At 47.1% G+C, this 26,974-nt stretch overlaps 1 long non-coding RNA gene across 1 annotated transcript in view; it reads left to right on the top strand.

Annotated features, from left to right (window-relative positions):
• Positions 1 to 1,136: 1,136 nt before the first annotated feature.
• LOC119390420 (uncharacterized) overlaps positions 1,137 to 26,974 on the top strand; it is a 44,378-nt gene continuing 18,540 nt past the window's right edge. The window contains exons 1-2 of the long non-coding RNA XR_005183313.1: positions 1,137 to 1,219; positions 1,299 to 1,353. This is a non-coding gene — a long non-coding RNA (uncharacterized LOC119390420). The remainder of the gene's footprint in view (positions 1,220 to 1,298; positions 1,354 to 26,974) is intronic.

Below are 26,974 nucleotides of genomic sequence, written 5' to 3' on the forward strand. Positions count from 1 at the left end.
CAATTACCTGGCTCCCGCCCACATGGGCTCAGGGGTTCATCCAACAGTTCCCAACGTCAACGAACTTGCCCATAACCGTGCGCGAGAAATCACGTGCCGCGGCGGTCCGGGCGGGTCCGGATGCGGGTTCGCGGAGAGCTTCAGGGATCCACTTGGCACCTTCAACGAAGTTATGTCGCACTATCAACTGTCAAGGCGGCGATACCCCCTCCCGCATACCAAGCTTACTAGGACGCAGTCGTCGGTTCTCCGGATGCTGCAGGCAGGTTCCTTCCCGTCTCGCAGCACGTTTAGTCACTTTGCTGAAGGCATAAATCCAGGATGCCCTAGCTGTGGGGGCGAATAATGGCACACTCGCTCATATGCTCTGGCAGTGTCCGGCGTTACATAGCGCAAAGTTCAGCACAGAAGAGGACTGGGAGAGGGATCTTAAAAGCCGCGAGCTCTCAGTCCAGCTGTCGGCAGTCCAGGAGGCCTGCGAACGCGTGCGGAGGGCCACGGTCGTCCAGTACCGGCATGGGCGCGGCCAGCAGCTGCGGCGGACCCCCCTTCGGGGGTTGTCTGATCGGGGTTCCCCAGGACCAAATAAAGTTCATTTCATCATCATCATCATGCCATCTAACAAATCGGCGAACTGTGCCATCTTTACGGAGCTTGACAGCGGTGACTTCAGCGAAGGCACAAGCGGTCAAAGGTCGCCTTCCTGCGCGATGCAGGCACCGACGTTGCAAACACAGGGCGGACCGTACAATGCAGCACGTTCGAGTGCATAGCTCGCGAAAGCGCTACTGATCTTCAAGGTTCGTTTCTAGAAAAAACAAAAAAGCTAATTCTCTTGCAGTCGTAATGTCTGGCACAGGCCAGCAGAGCAGCAAAGAAAATATGTATTGAAACTTTTATTGAGGGCAATGGACACATGAAAAATCTCCGTGGCAGCTCTTTAACTCAATACTAACTGCACAAAGTAACTTGGTTAGACACCCGAATGCGCGCAGCCAGCCAATTAACGCGCTTGTCTTGGTACGCGCGCAGAGGACGTAGTTATAGCCTGCGACCGCGCTCGACCTTTCACTGCACGCAGTTCGTATACGTGCGTCAGTGAGGTAGCTTACGTGATACGGGCGTGCGCGAAACTGTCGCGCACCGCTTAGCGAACGTAAAACTCCAATACGACGTGGTTCATGCCGTTCCGCTCCTCGGTCACAACAGTGCGCACAGGGTGAGGAATGTTTTCAATCACCGTCTCTAGCGTAGGGCACGGTTAGTTCAGCAGCACGGGTTAATATCAGCCTTTTCAGGTATGGAATAAACGATGGTATGCAAATGTCATAGCTAGAGAGAAGAAGACGTCATGTAAGTGGGGTATGCGGAAGGACATTAGCCTTTACGACGTACATGAGACAGTGGAAAGAAGCGCGACGATATGGATTCCAGGGATTAGCCGCGGATCCCTGCGGATCCATGCGGAATTCATTGGCGCGTATGCCTCCTCAAAGTGTTAGGACGTCATGCGCGACACGCGCTTCAATTGGCTTTCTTTCTTTTCTGTCCCTCTTTCTTTCTTTTGAAGAAACCGGTTGGCTTTAAAGCATATAGCAAAAAAAAAAATGCCGTCTCAGGACTAGCATCCAACTAACTACATACTCAGCGAATACCTAATTCTGTTTCGTGCTTTTTTATGCTTACTTTTGTTGCACTGTTAGTGTGTAACCTCGACGTCGCCACGCTTTCGTTTGTATAACGGCGGTATCGCGACGCAGTGGTCGAATCGCGATTTAGCGCTTTTTTTTATTGCGACATAGACTTTCCCTGAAGGCATAATATTTTGCGTGTATATGTGTATTAGATGCGCGCCGTTAGGCCGGTAATGTGTACGAAGTGAAGCGGTGTCTTGTGGATCCAGAGGTCATAACTGGTCGCGTCACCGTATATAGCGAAGGCCGGCTTGCAGGAGGTGACGGGAGCGTTCTGACTGCAACCCTTTCTGCGATTAGAATTGTAACCATATTGATGGTGCATAACGACCGAGAGTGGTGCAAGTGCCGAGTGTAAAATACCCATCCAGGCACGAGCCTTAGAGACTCCAGAATTACAGAGGAACCGGGCATTTCAGGGGCGATGTCGCACGGCTATCTATCTGAGCAGAAACAGCTAAATGTTGAACGGGACGCATAGGCGTTGGGAAGGACAACAGTTTTGACTTTTCCTACACTTTAGAGCTTTTTCTATAATCTGGCGTATGTCAGTATACCGGCTTCCGTACAGTTGGCGTCGCAGCAAACAACTGCTCGTCTGTCACGTGGGCAGTTCAGCTTCGAGTCCTGTCCTATGGGACATTATCACAAAGGTATATAGCTGTTATGGGGCTCGCTACCCAACAGTTGTTTGCATCAGCGCCAATTGCCATCACGGGAGTCCGAAAGTGATTAGAATGACTTCGTAATGCACGAACTGAAGTTAAGTGAGCAACATCCTCTGAGAATTTGAATTGCGAACACGCACATTGCGAGTCTAAGCCGTCTCGATTGACGCTGTACAATGACAAAAGGTGCGGCTGCGGAGAGCATTCGAATCGCCAGCTGCTCGCTATGGGAGACCAGCGCTGGATAGGTGGCGCGCCGAAAAAGGACGCCTGGCGGGGAGTCGCGAGACAACTCAGCCGCTCGCATGGCCTCCGCGCCGCCGGCTAATCTCGGAGGCCATGCCGCTCGAGCTCAGACGACCGGCCGCACAGCCCGCACTGTACCGTGGTGAGCGCACGCGCGTGCGCCATTCCCGTGCTTCATTTTGGCGCGAAGAGCTCGAGCAGCCATTGCGCCAGTACTGCTCTATGATTTAGAAAAAAATAACTTTGTCTGAAGCCTACTTTCTCAGGAAAGCACCGGAAAACGGAGAGGAGCCCTGCATAGCAGACTACGTCTGTGCATACGGTGTCGAAGAGATAGTGCTGTGCCGTGGTGCCGACTCCGTCATCAACATTTTCTCGTTGCGTCCTGGGATTTGTGTCAAGCTAGTGCAGGCTCACAAGCCTCCATTGATAAGTACGTGCTGCGTCGATACCAGCTGCCCACTACCACAGTAAAAAAAGAAAGTAAGATATGCAAGGGGTAGGTGCGTGAACGTTTTTCTGCCGTGGTACGTATGCCCAGCCCGCGGTGTGTATGCACCCGGACGTTGATTAAGTAAACCACCGTGCTAGCACAGCATGTATGGTGTCACGCTGTTATGCTCGAGGGCGCGGATAGATTCCCAGCCACGGTGGCCGCATTTCGATGGGGTTGAAATACAAAGAACACCCGCGTACTGAGATTTATATGTGCACATTAGGACCCCGAGCGGTCAAAATTAATCCTGATTCCCACCCTACGGCGTGCCTCATAATCATACCTTGTTTGGCACGTAAAATGCCAGCAATTGTCGATGTTGATCAAACACGTTTATTCTAGGCAGACACAGGCAAGAGAAAAAACTAACACAGTACGTTAGGCGAATTAAACAGCGAGTAAAAACCCAGGACATTTGACCCTTTTCTAGCGAGGCATAAATATGTCACTTCGCCGCGGCAGCCAATGCACAAAGGAGCTTTACCGCATCGGCGGACTTCTGAAAGCTAAGCTTCGAGTAGTCCGCTGCTTTGTCCGTGACAACTCCGCCTGTAGCACAAGTGAAGTTCAACGCAGGCATCCATCGCGTGCCTCTTTCTCATAACAGTTCAGCGGCTTGGACGAACGTGCCCCCGTACGCGTCTCGTAGACAGACGGCTTTCCTTCTGCGTAACTGTTTGCAAATAATGTAGACTACCTACCTATCGTATCATATTCACTACACGCGGTGGCATCAGGAGCTTGGTGGTGGTCAGATGAAAAGATTGTTACATATGCGGCATGCGCTGCATAAATGTACATTTTATTTACTACAAAACACCGATTAAATTCTGCTCGTTGGCCCCGGTTTCCACTGGTGGCCCTCACTATCGAATAAATCTAGCAGACACGCGCAATTCGGTTTAGAAACCAGCCCGACGGCACCAGACAGGAGAGCAAGAGCAGGACATACTGTGCTCGCCTGACTGCCGGGATGCAACGCCGCATTCGTTCATATTCATATGTTTTAGAAGGAAAAGCATAGAAGGATACATCCTCCCTCATTTCTACGTATTGTGGCACTTGAATGCGCAACAGCACCGCCAGCAAACTTTAGTTTTGTATCGGCAATACGCGCCCGCATCGCCTCAACCAGTCGCCACTCTCGTCCGCGAGAGCGGCTGGAGTATGCGCGCTTTGGCCGCCAGGGCGGCACTGCCCACACCGCGGAAACTTCAGCGCTGGTTTTCTATACGATGTAGACAAAGAAAGGTCACTAAAACGAGAGTCACAACCATTCCGAGAAACACGGAGAGAAAAAGACTTGCGAGTCACTGATTTATCGGCACTTTTCTTGCAGCGCTCACTGGCAAGGAATTCACGCCTCCCGTTTCTAGCACGCGTAGCACCAAGCGAGATGACATTATAAGACCCAATACCAAGATGGTATTGGGCAGGAGTCCTGCCGTGTTTTACCGTGCAATCAGCTCGCGTCTTAGATCTCATCTGAAATTTCGTTTGGGAACGTTCGTTCGTTCATTCATTCATTCATTCATTCATTCATTCATTCATTCATTCATTCATTCATTCATTCATTCCTTCACTCATTCATTCATTCAAAGAACCACATTGAAAGGCGCTGCGAGTTTGTGGACGGGCATAAGGTCCCGCCTAGGTGACGGCCGCGTGTTCCTGAGTCCTGGCGGCTTCCTCGGCCTGTTGGACAGCCCAAAGTTGACCTCCAAGGTCACCACGGCTGTGCAACACAGTCTCCCAGCGCGCGCGGAGGCGATTGTTCGAGGCTGCATCACCAGCATTATTCATTATCCCTCGACATTCCCATAAAATGTGTTCCCGAGTGGCCCCACAGTTGTTGCATTTGTCTGTCGTGTATATCTCTGGGTAAATGAGGTGTGAGATCACCGGGTTGCCCCTTTTTTTTCTACGTAAGAGAAAACTCCAGTGTGGTGCGCTTTGTTTGCGCTTGTTTCGGCGTTCGATGAAATATACAACGGCATTTGCGAGTATAGGCTTGGCCACGTGACTTCTCTTCTTGACAGTTCTTGCGCACCTGACACACGTACGTTGAAACAGCTACACCACACAAAAGGTCGCTTGACTAAGACCCGTCTGCTCTCCGCAAACAGCAGCGTGGAGTAAACGACTCGAGTTTATCCGTATGCTATAGCTTACAATGGACGAATATCGCAGAACGCGCCGATCGTATATATAAAGCCTAAAAAACAATACCGCCTCACTCATCTTCCCCGAAGTAGCGCTACAGCCTATTCGCTATCCGCGCATCTTTTTTCCCGGATATGCCTGGGACCACCTGTAATGCAACATGCGTCATTAATGGAAGCTGTGTATTGTCCCTATGCTCTACGTAAGGCGCGTCCGTTAAATATCATGCTGACCTTTATCCGTTGCTACCTAGAATCTTGATACTAGAAAAAGCATTGACGGAACACGGCCGCTGTAGCCAAGGTAATCGAGAGACGACCTTACCTGAATGAAGTAAAGGTCACGTGCACCGCACTTACAGACACACTGCTGGTGCTTCACATAGGAACGTGCGAACTTTTGTAGCATCCGAATTCCGGGAAAGAGTGCCCGAGTATTACCGGACGCGTAGTCGAAACAGGCGGTTGTCAGTGATTACAGCCTGAATTCAACTTGCGCGGGATAGCAAAGCTTCAACTTGGGCTAGTTGGTACGGCATAGTAATGTAGATGCGCTGAGTGAAAAGCACAAACTATAAACGAGTTTTAAACAAACGCAGACGTTGACGCATTGCAGGTCTAAAAGAACACGCGAAATCGTGGAGGCATTTTTCGTGTTTAAATCACACAGTCGCGTGAGCTCTGCATCTATTGCACTCAGTGAGGCAGCATTTAACTTTATTGACAACCGCCAGATTAGTTAGGAATACACACGCGGAGCATGATAGCATCAAAATGAGCGGCTTCCGTGAACAACACGTTGTAACATAGTCCTGTTATCTCCAATGTTTTTTGTATATCTTTGACGTGCTGTTGCGAAAATAAACAGTTGAAAGTTTGCGCACCACTAGTCCTGTCTCTTGTTGCGTTTCTAGTTTGTGCTTTTCACTCAGCGCATCTACATTACTTTGCGCGGAATGTACGGTCGACCATCCCACAATGCAACAGGGGTGCGAGAAGTATCCAGAGTATGATCGGGAATCAGTTAAGCGTATATGAGCGTAAACGGTTCCTTTTTGAGTGTGAGAACTCTGGTACTTACTTTCATGAAGAGACAGTTGCGCCAACCTCCTCCCCTCCGCACCTCTTGGCGGTGCTACATGATAATTAGCCAACACCTCCTATCGCAAGCCTTGGAAGCTTCACGTGGGTCAAGCGTTAGCGTAAAAGTAAATATTTCAGGAGATCTCGTGCCGTTTTCTTTCCGTCATTCTCAGTGTGTTTCATTTACGTCCTAAGAAAACCAAACATAGTGAGTTCAAGGGATATAAAATATGCAGAAACGCGTGATCTCCGTTCGTCAAGAGCGCTCTTTAGTTACAGCAGGACACACCTAAACTTCTTCAAGCGGGTGACCATTATCACGAATAAATATGAACCTTTCTCGTTTGTTGAAGAAAGTGAACGCGCTTGCCAAGAAATCGAGCGGGAGACATCACCTCTTCGCTTTCCTAGCACACCCGGACTCCGAGATGCAGTGCGAGCTCTCTATGGACGCATCTTCATTTTCGCAACAGACACGGCTTTGTATTGAGACGACACAACATTCAACTGGGCAACTCAGTGTGGGAGCTGAACTGTGCGTCGAAGGTCATTGCTATCGGTCATTACTATCACGAAAATTTGAAAGCTTGCTCAGACTTGGTTCAATCCTTACTCGTAGTCATTCATTTGTGCATTCTTGATCGGCACCCCCTCATGGCGCGCAGCTCGACGGAGCAGGCCGGGGCGTTTCATCTCTGCTTAAGCCACGCCCGTCTGCAGCCTTCGCAAGCTTTCACTCGCACATAGAACATACGATGCGCGGGGCGGTGTTATCCACTGGGACTTTATACGGAACATGACGGCGACGGCAGAAATGAGTCTCTAGTGTCCATATAATTGCAATCGCAATGAAAGGGTTGAGAAAGTATGTCGAGCGCGAGCATTTACTATATAGTCACCTATCAGTTCACCAGAATGGCAACAGCAAAAGCAGCAAGAGAGTATGCCGCATCTCTTAATTTCTGCTTTCCAACAGACGAGATGTTCAGACGAACCATGCTTATTGCGTCAAGACAACAGAGTAGTATTTTTGAAGTTTCAAACATCGAAAATATATTGCGTAAAAGCGTTCCTCCGTGAAGTTCACCGCTTCCCCGTACCATAGAATAGGCAGAGCTCCGCCAGACGGCCAATATTTCATATACTGAGAAAACGTTTGCCCCGTCTTTAAGGGACGCTGTGGTTAGTCATTACAACTATTACGCGGTTGGTTATAGCGGCACCCTTTATTTGCATTAAAGCAGTAACAGCGTATGGCCAGAAGCTGTGCAGTTTCTGGCAAAAACAGAACAAAGCCTGCTTTGAGGTGAAGATAATGGTATAGTGTATGAACTTTCAAAGTAGCTGTATTTTGATTCAGCGTAGTCTACGAAAGTTCCGCGAATCGAATTGGGCGGTTCATTTCTTGGGTAAACGGAAATTAATGGAACTTATGTACTGTGCAAGCACCAAGACTTCCTAAGGCACTACGGTCTCTGCGTTCTCCGCTTGAGCAACAGGTACTGGGAAGCCAACATGTGGTGTTCCCTCTTGCGGTCTGTGACGTGTTCTGGTTTTATTGTGTTCTCTGTACCCGTCACTCCGTCTCTGTTATATTTATTTATTTATGACTATACGCCGCATTGTCTAAACATGCACCATAAAGGAAAAGAGGAGAGGTACATGTTTACATCTATTTTATTCTTTTTCTTTGAATAAAACAATGCACAGTGATGCCCAACGCTACGCGAAATTTTCAAATTACGAAAAATAAGAATGAAAACACATATCACTTAAAGGGACCGACAACTGCCCAGAATATCAAATGAGTTGACTCCACTGATGTAAAGATTGTCCGTCGCACTGACTCAAACCAACCCTGTTTTTTTCGTGAGAGATGGATTTATATTTTTATTTCTTAATTGAAAGTCGCGAAAAATGACCTGTGGCGCCTCTGGCGGCAAAAACATGTATGGCTTGGTGGGCTAGTTGGTATTGCATCTTAAAGGCTACAGCGCACAAAGACGGGGACAACAGAAGAAACTGTTGGCGCTTCGTGTCGGCGCTTCGTCCTGTGTTTTCTTCTGTTGTCCCCGTCTTTGTGCGCTGTAGCCTTTAAGAGGCAAAAACATGAATGATCCGATGAAGACGGCCACGTGACCATTGATTACTGTACGCGGTTGACGATTTTTTGTTAGTACTGAATAATTGTTCGTTTCTATATATTAAGAGGTATTACTCCATAATAATGTGCATATAGGCCTGCGTTAGTAGTATGCATTAAAGTGGCGCTGCCTTCGCGTGACGTAATGATCCCATGCTCGAGAGCGCGTCTTGAGCAACTTTTCAGCGTGTTCATGCAACCGTGCACGCAGTTTACAGGTCGCTAAGATTATGGAGCGACATGGTTTTGCTACCTACACTTCGTCTCAGAAATGACGCGCGCTGCTACTCGGTGCGGCCGTGCATATGCACAGTTAGGTTTTCTATTACTTGGCTTTGTTCGTGTATCGAGAGAGTAACGACGCCGGGACAAGCCATCCATGGCACAGGCGCAGGCAACCTTGGGCGCAGGCGCACACAACGCTGTACAAATACCGGGAAAGTGTATAAAGCCACACATCTCATTGTAACAGCTTGCTATTTTTAAAAATGGTTGGAAAGCTCAAAATAAAGGTGGTTAAAGCATAGTTACAGTAACTCCTGCGAAAGCAGAACACCGACAGCTTTTACAAGGGCTAGCGGCATCGCTATCAATTCTCAGCGTTGCTGGAGCAAGCCTCCATGCGTGTCTGGAGCCTTTCAGATCGAAAAATATTGCTTATAAAATAACTACGTGCTTTCCGGATAAACCACTGCAGCTACAAACGCTACGAAGGGTCAGCTTCCCGTCGCGCCGTAAAAAACTGCGTCGAGAAAAATCAGTTGTCGGTCCCTTTAAAGAGCCCCTAAACCACCTTCGATAACTTTTTAACATTTCCAATGAACGCGCGCATCGAGTTCAGAATGCAGTCCCGATGAACAATGCCAGCGATGAACGTGATAGCGCTACGAGCCACGGGCGCGCCCCTAATTCAAACAAACAGACCCTTCTCCTCCCCGGGCCTTTCGGTAATCCCCAGCGTTGGCCGTGACGTCAACATTCGGTCTGATCATGTCATCCACAAAAAGAGCCTGCTTGTCTGCTCGCAGTTACGCGCGCTGGCCTCTTTTCCTCCTCGCCCGGCGAGGAGGAGCACTCGGCCGGAAGGAGAGACGAGCCGATACACGGAGCGTAGCGACGGAAATGGCGAAGCGAGCGGAGTCCGCTTTTGGATTATCAAACGCGTGTAGCTCCGCCATTACGGCACCGTTTCGAAAATTTGGCGAAGCTTGCACTAAGCTACGCAAGGCTTGAAACAGCGAAACAGGAAGATTCTGAAGACTAACCTGGTTGCTTCTAGGTTGCTTTTAGGTTGTTGCTAAGCTTTAGGTAGGTGATGCTGGGTTGTTTTTACGTCGATTCTCTACGCAGAGAGGTTCCACTTAAACCACAGACAGTCACAGACACGACACGGTTGTCCAAACTACAGAGACAGAAACTCGCGCTGAAACCGAGCGTTCGCACGTCTCGTAGATCAACGGGTACGTCGTCGTGGGCGTAGGGCTTCCATCGCTTCGGGGTATTCTCGCAGCCGCCGTTGCCTTTCCCGTTCCCTAGCCTATTCTCTCGTTGCGCTTGCCAGGAGTCTTCGGCTCACCGCCGTCGCTACGCCGCCGTTTGTTGGGCTAACTGTTGCATTCTTCACATTTAGTGGATGAGTGGTCAATAGTGGGATTTACCCCATTTCTGTGGCACGTACCCGTTTAACATGATCACAGTTTTTTGGGCCAACTCTCACAAGAAACTATTTGCTAAACAGCTTCGCTGTTAAAAATTCTTGTGGCTGCGTGTTTGTTGAAGACTCGTGAACAACTGCAACACCAAAACTAAATTCGGGACTCTGGGTGGTTTATGGATCCCTTAAGACCCAGCAAAAAAGAAACACACTATGCAGTTTCTCAAAGTGACACAATACTGCGCAATGTGCAAAGCAAACAAGGCCCTGAACCGTGCAAGCAAATGGTCAAAACAATTCATAAAAAGAGCAGGACATTACGTCTTCACCTATAAAATTGAGAGCCTTGATTTTATGCTAACATCTCCGGAAAGCGAATGTCATTAACTTGTTTTGTTGGGGAAAATTGGAATCGTAAGATAATCGGATTCTTGCCGCTATTTTCAGAGGCTGTAAGCAAACCGTGTTGGCCACAATGCGAAATGACGCTTTGAAAGCGCACAATTTTTCGATGTTAATTCGTTTAGTTTGTTTAATTCTAGTGGGCTCACAATATATCGTACGAAAACTTTTAACCTATGACAGCACCTACGGTGGCGAAATGTCTAAAGGTGCAGTGGCATCGTCGCGGTGACGGTAATTTACTGACGATGCGTACATTTGGCTGTTTCGTTTTCTATGCACTCTTTAGTGAATCTTTCTCTCTATCTCTCTATCTCTTTTCCTCCCTCTCTCTCTCTTCCTCTTTCTCTCTCTCTCACACACATCTTTCTATTCTTCTTCCCCAAATCCCCAGTGTAGGGTAGACAACCGCAAGCTTTTGTGGTCAACCTTCTGCATTTCTGCTTCCTTCACATAGTGAATCACTCATGTTCTCCCAATAAGGTTCCCACAGTGCTCACGAATACTTGAGAATAAGAGTCACATATGACGTGTGTGACATTTTCGCACATGACAGACGCACGATGCATGGCCTATAACATTTCCGCGCTTTTAGGACATGCGTGGAATGTGCGCCCGGAAAAAAAGACTTCTATTTCTGTGACTTCCCTTGATGCGCTCATCCCATGAACGTTTTTTCGTGTTGTAATAACGGGGAGGCCAAGGTACTTAGCCAGTTTAACGTACTGTAGTATGACATCGTTTATGAGGTTGCAAATGAGTGACTTTAAACATTTTTGTGAGAAAATAATGCCTTTGTACAAACTCCTGCTCTGTTAGTATTCAAGCGCCAGACACTGCACCACAGAGAACCAAAGTTTAGGTCACATTGTAGAAATTTCCCACGTCTAGTGCATTCTGATCTTGGTGGTAGACGACGTAGTCCTACATGTTTGAGGCTATTTCTGTCGATTTAATATAAATAATAGTTAGTACCAGCGAGAGTCCTAATACGGATGCCTGTGAGATATACCAGGCAAAACAAAATGGCGGCGAGTTCATGCTATTTACTCTATAGTAAGCTGTCTGCGATCGTAAAGTAACTAGCGACCAGATTATTTTCGCTCTCGTAGCACGTGATCTTTTTATTTATATTTTTTTTGCAAATTAGAAGCTGACCAATAAACCCTCGCATACTACCTGAAGGCATCAGTTGTCTGCCGGAACGAGATCTTCGTTATGAATGAACGCAAGAAGGTATATGGATCAAGGACTCGTTTTCTATGTTAGACACAACCCATGAAACTTTCAGACAATGAAGCCAAGGATGGTACAGGGAACATAGTTACTAATGCAGAAAAAGAAAAGTAATTATAACCAGAGTGTCAGACAACACTAGCTCTAACTTAGGCGACAGTTTACTAGTTAACTTAGGCAACAGCACTAGCCGACAATAGCCATTGTTTGACTAAAATACGGCCGCCATGACATGTAATCAAACCCGCGAAGCAACAACGGCGGGCGTGGGAGCGAGACGAAAAAGAAGGCACATCAGAGCTTTGTACGCTCACGGCTGTATGTAGATATTAGGGTTTGTGAGATTATTCGAAGATTTCGAACAATGGATCGTAAAGCCTTGCACTCGGTTAAATAACTGAATCGATTAGTGCATGTTCCAAATACCGAATATTTTTCGAATAATGAGCACCGACGGGAAAACCTCAAACAAATGAAGCGTTGGAGGGGTCGCGTTTCTTTCGCCAAGATGCATGCAGCTCAAGCTTTTATGAGTCTGACGGCGCCGTACTGATCGGCGAATGAAGGCGTTTTTGCGTAAGGCTGTAGTGTCACCGAAGCAAAAGCTACATTAATTCACTATCATCATCATGCGATTCGTGGCGGATCAAAGTAATCGTAATGATCCTTTTGTGTGTGTGTGTGTGTGTGTATATATATATATATATATATATATATATATATATATATATATATATATATATATATATATATATATATATATATATATATATATATATATATAAATGAAGGAAAGAAGTGTTAATTTCAAGGGCTCGTTTTCTTTGTTATACAAAATATTAATGAGAACTAACAGACAATAATGCCAAGGAAAGTATAGGGGATGTTTTTAGTAATAAATGTAAGGTAATTGTGAAGAAAGAAAAGTGGACGAAAAGATAGCTTGCCGCGGGCAGGGACCGAACCTGCGACCTTCGAATAACGCGTCCAGTTTACCAGTATCCCTCAAGAGAAAAGTATGTAGCAGCTGCGAGAGAAAGCTACAGAGCGTCATGCATGGCTTTCAAGCTACCTAGCAACAACTGGAAGGCTCCTTATGTGACGACCACCTCTGCCGCATAGAGGACCCTGTTAAACAAGGGTAAACATACGCAGGTACAACTAATGAAACACTAGATGCACACCTCGAGCTTCACCACCTTAAAACTGCATTAGAAAAGATGAAAAGGGACATAACGGCGGCAACAACCAGATTTGGATTGGCCAGCCATAGGAGTGCAAGACCTCGTTGGGCATTTTTATCCTAAAACCTGGAAAACCGGTTGCCATGTATGCTATTACTAACTCGACTTACTAACGGCTGTAACGCGGGAAAGGCATGTTATGGGAGACACTGAGCCAGGGCCCAGTGGGTTATGTGCTAGGCCGAAGAATTATGCAGCGCCAGAGGAGACTCGACAAGCACAAGATCGGGCACGGTGAGCCAAACAACGGCTCCTCGAATTCTGACCGGACGTTTTGTCTTTAATTCATCAGCACTCTCGCCTTGAAACCGTCATGGCGATAGGTTAAGGGACCCTCGGAATCTTTATGGTTAGCTGATAGGTTGTATGTCCTACTTTACAACAATGTAGAGTTGTTTTCCATTTTTATTCTAGGAATTAGCTTTAGGCTAACACAATGTGTTCTTTTGCAAACGCCTTTGTTTCCATAGAACGGTTTGCTTTAAAAAGACTCAAGGTTTTCTAAACGCGGCTTTCTCGACGTTTCTGTGCGCGTGCAAATCAGCATTGCTATTGATGTGACCGAGGAGGGCTTGAGGCTGCCACCCGGGCTCCGGCGAAGAAGGACTCTTGGGACGCTTCACACGTACAAGAAGAAAACTTGTTTAATTTACATACTTACAGGAGGTTTAAGAACCCAGGGCGTAGAGAAGCGCCATAACGTCACCAGGGCCCAGAGCGAGACGAGAGGGCAAGCGAAGGCCAGTGAGTCCCCAGCGCACTCCCGACGGGCTCCTTTTATCTCGGTCCGAGCACGCGCTAGACGCCGACTGCGTATAACAGGCCTGCCGATGCGCGTTCCTCGCAGCGCACCAGGTGATTTCTCGCGTTCCTGTGGAACGCGGACAGCGTATGGCAGGTACGCTGATGAGCGTCCCTTGCAGGCCGGATCCTTGTATTGCCGGTTACAACAGCTCGTCCGCCGCCCGAAGAGGTCACGTAAGGGCTGCAGTGGCGCTGCTCCCTGAAGTGGCCGTTGCACGTCTCCGTAGGCGTCACACTGATTGTCCACCACAACACAGAGACGCGCACCACACAGCCGGTCTTACGGAAGGCACACCTTGACGTCGCAACGAACCACAGCAAACACACACTTGGTCACAGCGTGGGACTGTCCACAGCTGCAGAGGCCTGGTTGCCGCTGCCCGGTTGTCCACTGATCAAGCCACGAAGCGCTGTAGAAAGGCCACAGTCCGCAGTGGCTAGTTCAGCGTGTCCTCCATGTTCCGCTGTGGGACCAGTAGTCGTAGCTGGACTTCTCTTCTGCCTGGCTTAAGCGGGAAGAGACACGTTCAAACCCAACACCACCGCTGAGAACACTCAGCTCTCCCGAGATCTACCAGGTTTACGTTACTGCGAGGCTCCTATCTTAATTTGTTGCACTAGTGAAGCCTGCATGGTGGTGACCAGCTGAACCTGACGCTTAGGTGATAGCAGGGCTGGGCAAAGATACTTTGAAATTGTATCGCGATACGATACAAGATACTCAGGCAAGGAGTATTGGAGATAGAGATACAAGATACTGCCGCAAAAATTGTATCCGATACGATACTTGGCAATTGTATCTTAAGATACTTCGATACATTCTCAAATTTGTTATTATAGATCCATATAATGTAGCAGCAAACACCTATGCACGAAAATGTCTGCTTCAAAATTTCTTAACTGTGACCTATTTTGTTTCACTTGAATTAAATGTCTGTTAGTATCTCAAGAGTTCTGCCCTTCTTGCTCAAAGTACATTAGTTTCCTTCCAAAATAACTTATTGGGGTTTGTTTTAGCTTCTTCACAGGACAACTCTTTGTACACTTCGCTGACAGTGGTACTTGCTTTTTTGCACAGCTTGCCGACCATCTTGCAGGTTGCCATATAATCACAATAACATCAATAGGAAGCCTTCGCACGACAACGCAAATACCGGTGTGGACTTCCACCTTGTCCGCAAAAGACAGCTTGCACAATGCCGTATATCCGGAAAGGTGTACAGCAGCAACAACGCTGGTAGCGACTTTTTTTTTTCTTTTTTTTGGGGGGGGGGGGGGGGGGGGAGACGCATTGTGTATACTAGTGGTTTGAGCCATTTCGATAGCGGCCCGGCCCCCACACATGACCGTCTTCGTCTCATTTGTTTTTATTTTTTAAATCGGTATGTTCGTGAGCTGCACAGACATGACTGGTCTCAAGCATTCCTTTCGTGAGGAACATGTGGTCACCATATGTGCTAAAACATAACCGTGGAACAAAAACTCTATATTTCAGAATCCGCGTCCAGATATCAGTCATTCTGTACATCGCTATCGATGTTTCTCGAATCCTGACGCCAAATCCCCTTCAGAAAGGACCTATATATGAGATATGGGAAAGGCTTCCTTTCAAACGTCATTCTGCTCAAACTCTCTCCCACCATCTTCACTGTCCCAGCCCTTGCAACTAAATTTAGCGACTGCGGCCCGCTGGCTATAAGCTCAGTTTGAGACCCCTGGTGTATACGTAGATGACGTAAAACTGCATTGAATTGTCATATTCTACTTATCTGCTGGCGTAAAGGATTCTTTGTTGATATACTCACTAACGTGCAATCTTTTTAGCAATTTTTCTTCAACGAAAGAACATGTGCAACACAGAAACGTCTCAGACGTATTGTATAGTTCCATAAAGCGTCGCAGCACACCGCCGCTATTCGCTCTGTTGCCACTTAGCTCCCATTACGTTGCGATTAGTAATGCGAAAAATATTTAACGCCTAATACAGGAAAACAAATATAAGTAAAATAGAGAGGTGGTTGTGTATCAAACATTCACATTGAATGAGTACAGAAACACAATACAGACGGCGCCCTTAATAGCTATAAGCATGAAGTATTGTCAACTTACCTGTTGAGACAACAGAAAATTCAGTGCCTATGGAAAATTGCCCGAAACGACTCGTTGGGACGCTCATTAGCAAAACAGAGCATTCAGCAAAACAAAGTTTCTCGAATCCCCTTCCTAATGCCTTTAAGATGGCTCCTTAAGATTTCCATTATTATAATGCAAGCTCAATTTCGCTATTTTCCTAAACGGTAAGCAGAATGTTTTGTACTGTTTACGCAAGGTACGCCAACATAATTATATATTCGGTTTCAAAATCGCCTTGGCAACGTGTATATGTGTAAACAGTAGTGGAAATAAAGTAGACAGAAGAATAAAGCAGAGATTTTATTTTGGGAGCGCGTTGCAAAAGACCTACTGCAGTTACCAGACCGGAAAAACAGTGCAGAGACTTAGGTACTGTAAGGGATGTAAAATGACAGCTAATAAAGCACCTGCGCTAATAATCAAATTATGATTTCATAAGTTCTTTGAATAAATGTAGCAAGAAGTGAAAAATACGGTACGCCAAGATAGTTTCTTTTAGGTAAACGCTTGCTCTTTTAGATCTAGCATCAGTACCAGTGGTGCTAATGTTGTTAGATTCTTATTTGCATGTAAGTTAATTCACGGCATGCAAGTCAAACTTACATCCACGACATCCTTCAAATCGCTTATATGTAAAATGCACGCAGCGCAAAGGAACCCCATTCTTGCACGCATCACATTTCCTTACGGAGCAAGACGCAAGACGCAAGAGAATCTTCTATAACCACACTGTAGCAACATCAGAATTTGCGCGATAGATGCGGCGCAGGACAGTGGTTAAGAGCAAGTGTCGCGGCATTGGCGCAACTAAAAAGAAAAGAAATCGAGTAAACAAAAGGTACGTGGGCTGGGCGTAGACGTCCGCGCACTTGTTTTCCTCATCTTCTGCCCTCACTGGGGTACTCTGGCGGAAAAATAAAATTGCGTCGCTGCCCTAAGACTTATTCAAATGGCTTAGTGGCACCAGTACCAGTTTGAGAAGTGGAGCTTGGCCAGCGATTATTGTTTCGCACGGTTGTGTTGCGATAGAAGTATCTTGTATCTTAAGATACACGATACATTATCGAATGTATCAGAAATACAGATACAGATACTCGTCTTTCGAGAAGTATCGCGATACAGATACAAGATACCCATAGAGTATCTAAGATAGTATCTAAGATGCATGTATCTTCGATACTGCCCAGCACTGGGTGATAGCGTCCCAAACCAGACGGGTGGAACTTTTCGCATGATGACCAGACCCGAGAGAGAAAGACGCTTGGAAGTGTGCTCTTTGAGACGCGTGTCTGCAAATCCGCATGAAAAGGCCCCGACGCTTCACAGAATTTCTATCGTCGGTGCAGAAAAGAAGGGATCCAAACCGCAGGATTTGTCTCCGGTCGCATGGAGACAAGAGCGTCCGAACGACCCCTATCTGCATGCGAACGCCTTCCCCTGGCTCAAGATCTAACAGACAAAATATATTTGAGGAAGTGCCCTCTGAAACCCCAGACACCACAGAAAATACATCACCTTCCTCGCCACTGAAGACGTTGTGCACTGGTGCACTGGTATCATCTCCTATGTCGCTTTCTCCAGCTTTATCATTGTGCTCCCTACAACTGACCGTTCCATTTTGGCCGTCCTGCCCATCAACATCTCTGTATACCGACGACAGCACATCCGACTGTATACTTTCTCCATTGACGAGTGATTGCGCACTCTTTTCCTGCCCACTCGAAAAAATGGCAACTGCACTAAACCGAGAAGTCAATCTGTCGTTCTTTACCAGCGAGTCATTCACCTGGTCTTCGGCCCTGATTGTGACGCCTGTTACCGCAATTGGCGGTATACCAGAATCGGCGGCCACCAGCTCAAATCTTTCATTACGAATGTGGCCACCAGTAGCCAAAAAACCTTTCTGTGCTCCTTCAGTGCAGCTATACAGGGGCAATTCTACCTCTTCCTTGTAGGAATCGTTTTGACCTTCAGGGCCATCTTTGTGAGGCAGTTTGCTATGTGGACGAACGCGTGCTTTCTCTGAATGGCGACGGACGCGGTACTCATCACCTAGCTCAGCCGCGCATTTAATGTTACTCTCGCACGGTCTATCCTGAATCCGTACATTTTCTGCATCCTGACTACTGGCACGTTTCGCTTTTACGATCTGAAGCTCAAGTCGCAGTCTTTCCAGCTCCCTTTCTTGACTTGCAGCTTCTGCTTTACGCCTGATGGTCTCTCGCTCTTCGTCTTCTTGTGCCCTTTTTATCCTCTCCTCAATTAGCTCCCAGCACTCGGCAAGCTCCTCTTCATCCGCGCCAGAATCCTTAACTGCATGTATTAAATGTGGCTTTCTATGTATAGTCGCCACCTCAATCCCCAGCTCCTCGCACAAAAGCACTAAATCCGGTTTTCTCAATTTGTTCAAATCCATGGCCACCCCGTGCAGACTTCCGTTGCTCAAACTGCCGTGAAGGTACCTCTATAAACCCAAGCCTTCACAAAGCAGCTACTCATCTACCCCTTTGGATAAACATCACCATCTATCCAAAACACCTGGTAGAATCTCTACGGAAAGTGAGCACTCACCAGCATCGGTACCAGGAAAGAACACGAACCGATCCCGCCGCTGCCAACCAGTTGATGTGACCGAGGAGGGGTTGAGGCTGCCACCCGGGCTCCGGCGAAGAAGGACTCTTGGGACGCTTCACACGTACAAGAAGAAAACTTGTTTAATTTACATATTTACAGGAGGTTTAAGAACCCAGGGCGTAGAGAAGCGCCATAACGTCACCAGGGCCCAGAGCGAGACGAGAAGGCGAGCGAAGGCCAGTGAGTCCCCAGCGCACTCCCGACGCGCTCCTTTTATCTCGGTCCGAGCACGCGCTAGACGCCGACTGCGTATAACAGGCCTGCCGATACGCGTTCCTCGCAGCGCACCAGGTGATTTCTCGCGTTCCTGTGGAACGCGGACAGCGTATGGCAGGTACGCTGATGAGCGTCCCTTGCAGGCCGGATCCTTGTATTGCCGGTTACAACACTATGCAATACGCGCCTAACATTTACGCTCGACAAGAGAATGCACCGCAAGAATAGATCGGCGTGTTTATGCTGTCAGCTATAAATATCAAAGTGTGGGCTCAGAAAGTCATTGCTATACAGTACCTGCAGATGGTCACGCGATCCCTCGTGCGCTGGGTTTCACATGGATGGGCTACAGCAGCCGGAATTAATTATGGCTGTTGCTTACCATTATTATTAGTAGCAGCACCAGCAGCTGTGATCGTTGTAGTGAGAACATGCGTTATGCACAAATATACTTCCGCTATATATAGAAACAGAAAAAAAAAATGACAGTTTCTCCCGAAATTCGGGTCACTGAGGGTATATACCTACACTAAGCACGCTAAACAATAGCTTCTAATTTTATCGCCCCTTCATATTGCAGTAGACATTAACAAGCATGCTGTCATGCTTGCACCTTCAAAAAAAAAAAAAACGGGACATACTCAATGACCGCGAAGGCTGGCTTTCACAGCGCGAGCGCGATGAACAGCGTTGATAGAAGTTGCAAACGCATCGTCTTGCATCGAGACTCTTTGAGGTCGTGCGAGATCCGGGGGAGGGTCGCGGAGATAGCCGCCCAGCTCCGCGCTTCCTTCAGACTTGGCACCACTAGTTCGAAGCTGCCTTAATGTGTGTTTTTTTTTCTCTGTGTTTGCCTTTGAAGTGTCCTCATTCGAGAGACACCGATCGCACCTGCTCCATTTCCTCTCCTGATCAAGCATTACTCTGTCCCCTGCCCTCGGTCCCAAAGAGTGCGCATGACGTAGGTAAAACTACAGGGGATAAAGCCACAGGGGACAAAACAAGTTTTGTCCCCTGTGGTTTTAGCTACGTCGTCCTTCGTTTTCTAGTAGCGCGCTAGAAACTTTCACTGTGGTCAACCAACTGGCCCCTATACCCTGGCTGTTCTAAAAAATCACAATGATGTGATGACGTCACCATATGACGTCATAGATCGTTAAAAATTGCGAGGTCCTCGATGCGTCAAATGACGTTTGGCCAAAATTGTCTCGATCCCTGAGGCATTGCAAAACCCCGTAAGATGCGGAAAGCTTGCAAGGCCTGCGATCCCGGAGGCAATGCGAAAGTCACGTAAGCTGCAGAAAGCTTTCGGCGCAATAAATACAATGGACTGTGCGGAAAACGAAGAAGAAGGATTTCGCTTTCGAGTCGTCTCAGACGAATGCATGAGGCAGCGTGTGACTTTTTTTTCTTTTTTTTTTACTCCGCTCGCGCTGATGCTCTCCGCCATTCGTCGTCAGCGGCGCATTCGCGTATGCACACACATATACTCGCTGGCTTCATTAATTGCTACCTCGCTGGACCGTTCTCATGTGGCATCGCCATCTCTATCAAGACCGTGGGCGAAGAGACCGTTGACCCAATGCTCTACTTTACGGATGGAAGGGCGCAAGCAGAATTTCCTGAGAAAAGTGCAGCCCTGGTACACGACATGCCGAATGGGGTGTGACTGGTAACTGATGTAGTCAGATGATGCCGATTATAGTGAACTAGAATATACTATATTCTAGTTCACTATAATGCCGATTTACTGTTTTCTTTTATTTTTAATTCTGTCCTGCAGCTGGACTTTCAACCCGAAGCATTTGCGACAAGAAGTTCTATCATGACGGTGCGGACATGTTCACAAGAAATTTTCAACTTCGTTTTCATTGTTCGTAGAAATGTTATTGTACCGAACGGGCTCGTTGCGGTGTACCTGCTATAGAAAACGCCGTCTAAATGAACTGACTGCATCGTTCTTGCCTTTTCGATTTCTGAAATGTGCACAATAGGCAACGCCGCTGTGCAGTGGTATCTTTCAATGAATTCGTCGAGCTTTACAACAAACGCCTTGTTGTACCGATTTCTGGATAAATGTACTTGAAGCTTTTCCTCGGGACGTTCCTGTCGATTCCGAGAAGGCTTAGCGAACATTCACAGATCTCTCCTGAAAACTTCCCGAGAATTTGTCCGGTGGCAACAGGCTGTTTATTGTGAAGTATATAACGCTTGATAATCGCGCTTGTTCCCGTTATTTGAGCAAAGAAAGATAAGCATAGTAAAACTTCGTTATAACTGAAAGGGGTCTATCGAAGTAATGTGTATAACGAATAACAAGTTAACTTGAAGTACCCATAGAAACACACGTACTTGCGTCTTGTCTTTGTATTCCGTTCTGGTCGTAAGGGCCTCCGTGGGAGGGGACTGGGAAGGGCGGGGAAGGGCGGGGAAGGGGGGCGGCGCTGCGGTGAAAGTTCGCCCCCCTCCCCTCCCTTCGGAGGACCTCCCCAGGGGACGGCCGAGGGACTTGGACGATACAGTAGGGCCCGACTAATCGCTGCAGTTATTCTAAAGACTCCCCACTAGGGGCTCCCCCATTCAAACATCAATAAAGACGTTTTACCCTCCCTCTTGTTCAGATGTCGAGAATGATCTCGTTGTTTCTCGTCCACGCCGTTTGAAGCACGCGGCCGTGTCCTTGGCGAGGTATCTCGTGGCCGGTGGTTGTAAATTGACACTGGCTCGAGATAGTGGTGGCGCGCTATTTGTGTACGCGCAATTTCGTCACATCGTGCGAGCTGGGGTACTACATCTGAATGGCTTAACTATGGTCACCAAATGGCGAAGTGTTGCATGAAAGTCGATATAAATTTATTGTGAACGGTTTTAACGAAGCTACAACCTGATTGGCATGCTCCCCCTCAAACTACCGAGACATACTGTAGCAGCTGAAGGCATAATGGAACACATTTCTTTAAAAGGCAGCGTGGTAGTTTATGTTCGATAAACAATGGCGAGAGAAGCGCAGCACTATGCCGAAGCATATGCACACCAAGATTAGAATCTTGAAGCCAAGAAAGAATCCAGTATTGTGTTATTCGACTCGGACGTCGAATGAATAGTCGCTATCGAAAAATCGCAATGCTGTTCTTATATTTGCATCATCATCATCAGCAGCAGCAGCAGCAGCCTGTTCTATGTCCGCTGCAAAACAGTGTGCTGTCGCAGTGATGTCCATTTACTTCTATCTTGGTCGAGCTGTCTCATTTTGTTACTGCAGAGTTGATAATTTCATCACCACATCGAACTGTCTACCGGCCTCGAGTGCGTTTCCCATCCCTCGGTGCGCATTCCGTCGTTCTCAATGACCATCGCTTGTCTGTCCTACGCATTTGCAACCCTCCCATGTCCACTTTTTTAGAGCAAAAGCTCTGCTACTCCATACCCCGCAAGGTTATTCATCGCGTCACAATGACCTTGAGTCATCGGAGCGCCAGCGCAGCGCAAGGCGCGTCCGGCTGGCCCTGGCGAAAGAAGGAAAGCCGCATGGGTTGAGACGCGAGCCAGAGATGTTATTCTATTTTTATTTCCTATTTTATAAGGCAGGACCCTCCCATATTCACTTACTGGCCACCTAATAAACGTTTTTTTTTTCTCGCTCTCTCTCATATTCTTGGTTCCAAGTCTGTCATTATATCTGTCATAAAAGCCATCTCATAGTCTGAACCACTCGCTCATTTGGCATTCTCATTTATTCGATGCTTTAAATTGTAGTCCAAATTTCCCGTATTTCTCACAAGCCTCATAGGTCTTTATCGTGAATATCCTGCCGCCCGCTTCTTGGCCATCCCCCTTTGTCGGTGAGCGGAATCAGAAAGAGGATATCGTCATCATCAATAAGAGAACGCTCTTGGCTCTCGGCCAGCTCGGACGCTACAGCCGCAGCTGTTACTATTTCGCGCCTGCGTCTGTCTCGCTCCAAGTCACGCCACGTGATCCGCTGCGTTACCACGTGACTATGCGAAGGTTTGCGAAGTCACGAAGTACGCTCAGTCACGTTACCACGTGACTTTGAGAAGGCCCGACCCGGTCCTTTCCACGGGCTCGGCCGGGTCGGGCCGGGTAAAGTAGTGTTCACAGCGAGCCCGGGCCGGGCTCGGGCCTGAATCTCCCGGCTTAGGTCGGTCCGGGTTTGAGGTGGCGGGCTCGGGCCGGGCAGGGTTTGGATTCTGCTCGTTTCTTAAGCGCGTCCTACAATACTTTACCAAGTAATCTTTTCCAAGTAATCGTCGAATGGCTTCATTAAATGAGTTTATTGCCTCACGAATAGACTGCCGCAAAAACTTTTAGAATCTGTCAAGTACGAGGGAGTTGCAGGAACATGTCGCGCGCCTTAAGCGCTTCCTCTCTCCTTTCGGAAGAGCGAGCACGCTAAAAGCTGTGCGTGGTTGGATGACAATGGGGCAAGAAACTAGAAGGCTTACTTTCAGTGTGATCACGAGCGCGAGCCCGCGGCGGCATCCCGCGGTGGCCGCGCTAATCAAGCAGCTCACGATGTTCCATTCGGCGAATAGTCGTGGACTTTGGGTTTATGGCGCGGTCATTTGGGTTTATGGCATCATTCGTCGAGAGAAAGGTGAGCGATTTCTAGTTGACTTTGAGTATTAATTGTACATTGCAGGCCGCGAGCTACGCTATAATATTTCGCTCACGTGCTTGCTCTCAGGAGTTTCGACTACCAGTTTTCTGACCATGCAGAAAAAGTGTTGCAGTGCCCTTTTAAGGTTGTTCCACATACATTGTGCATACATGTATGTTACACATACTTTATCTCGAAAAAAAAAAAGACATTTTTGTTTTTGTTGGGCAAGATATTTGGAGAGGTTTTATGATAGACAAGTACTGAATTTCTTTTGCTTCTTCCATATGGCGCTACTTGATTTCATCTGAAACGGGCGAGCTAAAAGTAAATAGACCAGGCGCTTATATAGTTAACATCTCGCTATTCTGCCCTTTATTAATTGCATTCGTTAGAATATTATATCCCAAATGTTATTTTGCGATCGCAGTAATACAGGTAATGTAATAAATTTATGTCTAAAACTTATCACCGGAAGAGCGATCACAGAGCTCCGAAGCGGGGAAACGTTCTCGAAAATTCCAGCCATCCACTAAAACGAAAAATCTGCGCGGAGTCTCGTTACATAGAATCACTATAAGGACACATTCTTTTTGGTGGCGCCGTCACGGCTCCTAGTGGCCATGAGACGCGAGATGGACATGTACAGCCTGCTTTCCATGCCCACATTGTTACATCTGAGTTTTCGTCTTATTCCACTATATGGTGCGAGAGCTACATGATACCGCCGCAACAGCGTTGGAATGTGCATGAATAGCATGGGTACACTAATCAATGTGTGGGGCAAAGTATATTCACTTGACGAGATATCTGACTTAAAAAACAATTACGAATCCCGTACCGGGTGATGTCCTCTTACTTCGAACCATATGCACCCAATAAGTAAGCGTCGAGAAGCTTATTCGCCCCTTTCTTACCAAACTGAAATGAACCTCGAAAATAGATCGAAATCTCTTCGTCCACCTCCTGCCAGTCCTACCCGCGTAGTTCAATGACTATCTCTTACCAGTACAACGTCATTACGAAGGCATACACCATAACGACATGTGTACGACCCGCCGCGGTGGTCTAGTGGTGATGGTGCTGGACTGCTGACCCGAAGGTCGCGGGATCGAATCCCGGCCACGGCGGCTGCATTTCTGATGGAGGCGAGAATTTCTGAGGCCCGTGTTCTTATATTTAGGCTCACGTTAAAGAACCCCAGGTGGTCGAAATTTCCGGAGCCCTCCACTACGGTGTCTCTCATAATCATACCGTCGTTTTGGGGCCTTAAACCCCAGCAATTATTATTATTACCATTATGATATGGAAAAAGGTAGCGCTTCTTGAACTAAGTCGTGCAAGGCTGGGTCACAGTCTAGCTAATGGGCACGTTTCAGCTTCTCGTGTTAACCATCTGTACAGAATGTTTGAGCCGCGATTGAGCGCGTGCCGGTTAATGATGGTGATAATTTTCTATCTACGACACACGGCAAACATCGACCATAACACCTCTGCTGTAAAAAAGCACGGTACAGGCCGTACATAACATGCACTGCTGAAACCTGCAAGAAGAAGCCATCAAAGAGGAGTTTTCTAGATGACATTGAAGATTGGCACGACGTCGGGAACAAGACAAATGAAGGGATGAGCTGGAAAGCTATGTTCGTTCTGCACAGGTCCGCGGATACGTCCGAAACGGCATCATGTCATCTTCAAACCGTAAGTTGTTGATATATTCTTCGTTAATCTGTATATATATATATATATATATATATATATATATATATATATATATATTTCTTCCCAATCAAGTCGTTCAAATTCTAAGCATGCGGTGAACAACATGGGAGAGATTTCATCTCCCTGGCTGAGCCCTTTCCTGATTTCGGTTGTTTTTTTGTTTTTTTTTTGTTTTTTTGCGTGCCTTGTGTAGAGGCAGAGTAGCTGTGGAACCCTTGTGAATGTTGACTATGGCATTCACATATGTCTCAAGTACGCCTTGGCGTAGCAACGCCTTCAGAACTGCCGGTGTCTCTACTAAGTCGAGTGCATTTTCGTAGTCCGTGAAAGCCGTATAAAAAGGAGTTTGTTTTACTCAGCAGATTTATCAATTACCGGACCGATCGCATCCTTTCCTCTCCTCAGTATCCTTTCGAAGCCAGCTTGTTTCAGAGTTATTTCAGAGTACACCCTTTCATGAAGTAGCTTGTTGTCCAGATTGATTCAGGTCAAGATATTCAAGATTATACCTTCGTGAATAATTTGTATAATGCTGAGAGTAGGCTGATGGGTCTATTTAATGTCTCCTTTCTTACGTATTATTATCACATTGTCGTTTTTCCCGTTCACGAGCAAATCTCAGGTATTGAGACATTCTGTGTTGTGTCTGAATTATCAAGCAAGCACCCTCCATCCTTGATCAGATTGACTGTTATGCCATCTTCTCCGGCGGCCTTTCGGCGAGATATGTCCCGTATGTTAACCTCATCAATAGTAACGCATAGAACTTTGATGCCCTGTTCGGCTTGGATTCCAGTTAATAAGGTTTGCCGACCTATCTGCGAGCTGCAAAGTTCTGAACAGAAGAGCTTGTACCACCATCCCTATGCCCTTAAACTTGGTAATATTTTCCTGTTTATCTTTTAACGCGGGAGTTTTGGTCCTTCCTATGCATAGCCTCTCTGCAGCGGAATTCACGCTGCCTCCTTTGTTTTTGTGATGTATCTGTCTCTGACGCTATATTTCCTTACGTCACTGACTTTATCTTTGTTCATCGGCTTTGTTAGCTCGGCAAATGCATTTTCAGATCTTGATTTACTCCCTTTCATCTGCTGCCGTTCCTTTATTGCGCCCTTTGTGCTTTCAGCGAGCTACGAATACTTTAAGACGTCATCAGCTGCGCACGATCCAAAATTAAACTAAGGCGAAATAAGAAGGCTTCGTTCCATTTACACATAATAATGCACATAATAATGGGCTACATACTGTGTTGCTCAGGCGGCAACACACATTTTCGGCTGAACAGAATACCCGGAACAAAACGTCAGTTAGACATGCCATTCGGCGGTCGGTATTGTTAGATACCATTTATGGATCGGAGCTTGTTTCGTAGAGTGGTCCTTATATGTACCACCGTGGAAATAAGACCGAGTGATTTGCCCAAATGAGTTGTTGCGCAATAATTCTTATCGTTATTATTGCGGCAGACAGTGGCGTGAAGCGTTCGTTTTGTTGTCCCGGCAAATTGAAGGTAACCAAGGGTATTCGCGAGGCTGCCAGCCGTGCATTGGTTTGAAGACGACCGTTGTCGTCATCGACGAGTCACAACGGGGATTATTGTCGTGGTCAGAGGACATCGTCAAATCTATGCAGCTTTCCAATTGCCAAAGTTTTGAAGTAAAATACCTTTTTTCTCCAGGGCGCTGCAGGTATTTCAAGCTAGGCCAATTCGGCAAAGTTCCTATAAAGCCGAGTGCGCTAACCACAAAAAAGTCGCAGTTTCGCCGCAATGGTGAATAAACGCGAAAGCAACAAATTGGAATGTGATACGAAGTAA

Source organism: Rhipicephalus sanguineus, chromosome 4 (genome assembly GCF_013339695.2).
Source record: "Rhipicephalus sanguineus isolate Rsan-2018 chromosome 4, BIME_Rsan_1.4, whole genome shotgun sequence".
Lineage (NCBI taxonomy): Eukaryota > Metazoa > Arthropoda > Arachnida > Ixodida > Ixodidae > Rhipicephalus > Rhipicephalus sanguineus.